The sequence below is a fragment of the Alexandromys fortis genome, unplaced genomic scaffold, assembly GCF_014885135.2.
Source record: "Alexandromys fortis isolate MF-2015 unplaced genomic scaffold, M_Fortis_MF-2015_v1.1 scaffold_2706, whole genome shotgun sequence".
In the NCBI taxonomy this organism is placed as follows: Eukaryota; Metazoa; Chordata; class Mammalia; order Rodentia; family Cricetidae; genus Alexandromys; species Alexandromys fortis.
The window spans coordinates 1-3,438 of record NW_026070567.1 but is presented as its reverse complement, the minus strand read 5'-3'; the positions used below and the strand labels follow the sequence as shown (position 1 = coordinate 3,438).

Here is a 3,438-nt window from a genome sequence, read left to right as displayed (position 1 = left end):
TATACTATTGACTTGAAAGCTAAAGAGATCAAGTTTTTAGGAAGGAGTGTACCTGGTGGTGTGAGATCAAGGTGTCACTGTCAGTCCCTGGAGAGACTGAGGTCATCTTGGGCTTCAGAGTGTGGTCATTTGGATAGGTAAGATTGGATCATTTGTGACCATCCAATGGTCAAATGAGGACTGTTATTGATCCTGCTTTTCGACCATGTAATTGAAGGAGCCTGTCTGTCTTGGGAAGCCCCAGTGCTGGGGCTTTCTTAAGGCTATCATAAGATGGTTTCTTGGTCCCTTGATTACAAGGGGTATGGATTTGGGACTCATTTCGCTTCTCAGAGATTTAACCTGGCTATTTCGTTCAGTGCTGCAGATCATATTCTGCAGTACCCTGTTAGCTCCAGAAAAGCCCTAACAAGTCTCTTATTTCAGAGAGGAGGTAAATCCAAATATCCTGGGGCCAAATGAAGATCCAGTAATTGACTTATGCGTCTCAAAGGTTGAGTCTTTCCCTAGAATCTTTGCATCCTTTTTGAGTTACAAAGTTTAAAGTGTTTACAGCCTGTTGTTTGCCTGGTGTCCTCTGAAGCAGTAGAAAGGAGGTCATCCTCATACAGCATTATGGTTACAGAACTGAGTGGAATGCCCCAAGGTGCCACCCAATCCGGGGTCTGACCAAAAGAGTGAGAACCAAGAATTCTTGAAGGAAAACAGCAACAGGTATGTCGCTGAGCTCATGCATCGATCTGGGATAGTCCACTGAAAGGTGACCAAGAACTGGGAACCCTGACTTTCAGAAAAGACAGGCATGCTGGCAAACCAGAAACCGGATTTATGCTGTCTTAGGGCCCTCCTCCCAGCTGCACTGCTCAAGTCCGCCTTAGAGGGACAGGTGATCTCCGGGCTTAGGGGCACACGCACAGGCAGCCAGGTCCCACAGCTTCAGCACCACGGATCTGGAGTGCAAGCTTGGGTAGTTTCGTTTTGTTTCCAATGCGTCACCTTGAGGGCGCCGGCTGTCGAGACTTCTGGGAAATGGAGTCCCTGCGAAGGTGGCGCATTGATTCAGGGGCCATAGGCAGAAGACCGTCGCGCAGGCGCACTGCCTTCCCAATCCCAGGCGGTGTGGCCTTACCCGGTACCCAGCGCGCTTGCTGAAGGTGAGGATGTGGGTCTAGGGTTTTCAGATGCCTAGAGGACGCAGCTGCGGAGAAAAGGGAACCTTAGGGACTCGGAGGAGGATTCGTGAGCGTGACCTGGTGTGGCTACCTTGCTCGTGATTCGTCCCGCCCAGTGTGCTTAGGTTCCTTAGGGCACAAACGCCGCTCCAGGTGTCCTTGTGGGTGTGTCCACTGTGTGTCAGAGTCCTGTACTTTCAAGTTGGAGGTCCCTGTCTGCGCCCTGTCTTCCTCCAGTTCCTTCTTTTCGTAATGGGTGCTACAGGAATGTAGGTGGTACCGACCCTGAATCTAGGGGTGTCCACTCCACTCTCACCAGCAGCAGTCCTACCTAGGCTTCTTGAGTGCTGAGATTGCAATGCCTACCACATACAAACTTAGACTCTGCATTGTGAGAAGGTGAGATGCATTTAGCTAACTTATGCAGAGGAAGTTAGAAGACAGTAAGTCTCCTGGAAACTCAAGGATTTTAAATAAAGCTGCAGTGTGTGGGAACTGGAACTCACTTCATCTAGAAACACTGTGAGCACCAGTGTTTCACCGCTAAAGTGAGCTACAGCCATTGTTCTGTCTCCTGGTACCTCTGCTCCCTGTCCCGGAGGCTACCTCAGTATCTCCTGATATCTTCTTGACTCATCACTTGTATGTTGTCCTGACACTTAAAATTCACGTTCACTAAGAAGGATGTCGTCTTTTCATACAAGATCATTTCTGCCAAAGTTTTCTCAACTGGATACAAACTTAGACATACTTAGGAAAAGAGAATCTTAATTGAGTTGCCATCATCAGACCTGTCTGTGAGCATTTGTGTGTGAGTGTATTCTTTCTCTCTGTCTCTGTCTCTCCTCTCTCTCTCTTCAAGACGGGGTTTCCTCTCTGTAGCCTTGGCTGTCCTGGAACTCACTATGTAGCCCGGGCTGGCCTCGAACTCTGCAAACTCATAGAGATCTGCTTGCCGCCGCCGACTCCCAAGTGATGGGATTAAAGGTTTGTGCCACCATCCCCCGGAGTATGGGGCATTTTCTTCATTACCCATTAGTACTGGAGGACCTAGCCCACTGTGGATGTTGCCATCCTGGGGAAAGTAGATCTGGGCGGTATCAGAAAGTAGCTGGACAAGCCAGTAAGCAGTGTTCTTCTGCGGTCTCTGATTTGGTTTCTGCCTCCTGGTTCCTGCCTAGGTTTCCCTTGGTCATTTGTAAAGTTGTTTATGCTTTAAGGTCATTAATTTTGTTGTGTTTTGACTCCTGGGAACAGAGCTCTGCCCTGAAGATAAGGGTACAACAGACACTGCTGTGCTTTCGATATTCATGGCTTTTGCTCTAAAACTGGAAGGATCATAGAGTGCTCTTGGCCTTCCTTTTGGTTTTTGCCCTTTTGGTGGTGTTGGGAATGAAGGTGGCTACATTTCTCACTGATACATGGAGAGGCCTTGCCATATGGGTCAGTAGACCCCAGGACTGATCCTTCAATACCTTTCTCCTTCCATACCTTTTCCTCACTAGGATCCTGTTCTTCCCTCGCAGGACACCATAGGAGGGAATGGCTGCTGTGTCTCCACCTACTAGATGCCAGGTGAGGTGGACATTTCTATTTCTGAAATACTGTTATTAATTGCCAAAATGTAGGCACTTCTTTCTTTATCCTGAGTGTTTTCCTTTACGTCCCTCCACCCCTAAGCCAATAAAGGGCTCCAAGGTAAGATGATCTTTAGCACTTTGAGCCCATGAGCTTCCCAAAAGCTGACAGAGCAGGGCTGCCTGGAGGAGTCCAGCATCAGTGGTTCCGTCCTAACTGTGCCTCTGGCAGCCAGTTGTGGGCTGAGAGTCAGTCCCTGATTGCCGAGGAGTGTTGGGTTAGGCTGGAGTCCATGGTGTGCTACAGAGCACCCAGAACCTGCCCCGGGAGAGGCGAAACAGACCAGGAAGGCAAGGCTTGTAAGGGTGTGGTTGTGTTTGCAGCCTTCTGTGACATTTGAGGATGTGGCCGTGACTTTCACAGATGAAGAGTGGAGGCATCTGCTTCCTGTGCAGAGGGCGCTCTACAAGACTGTGATGCTGGAAAACTATGAGAACATCATCTCACTGGGTAAGGAGTCAGAACACAAGGGCAGGGGATTTCCACCTCTTTGACCCCCACCTGAGTTCAGAACCACCTGACAGACAAAAGTGCCAAAGGAGGTGGCTTTAGATGCTTAGCTAGTGACCCTAGCCCTGGACAGCTGGACTACCATGTTGTTAACGGCACTGGGAAACCACAGATCTCC

General features: G+C 49.3%; 1 long non-coding RNA gene across 2 annotated transcripts; it reads left to right on the top strand.

Moving 5' to 3' along the window:
- Positions 1-1,070: 1,070 nt before the first annotated feature.
- LOC126496316 (uncharacterized) lies at positions 1,071-3,403 on the top strand. 2 transcript variants are annotated; one of them, XR_007590330.1, is made up of 3 exons: positions 1,071-1,154; positions 2,699-2,747; positions 3,134-3,403. It is a non-coding gene; the product is annotated as an uncharacterized lncRNA (long non-coding RNA). The 2 variants fall into 2 exon arrangements; XR_007590329.1 differs by having other exon boundaries at positions 1,117-1,154; positions 2,678-2,747.
- The last annotated feature ends 35 nt before the right edge of the window (positions 3,404-3,438 follow it).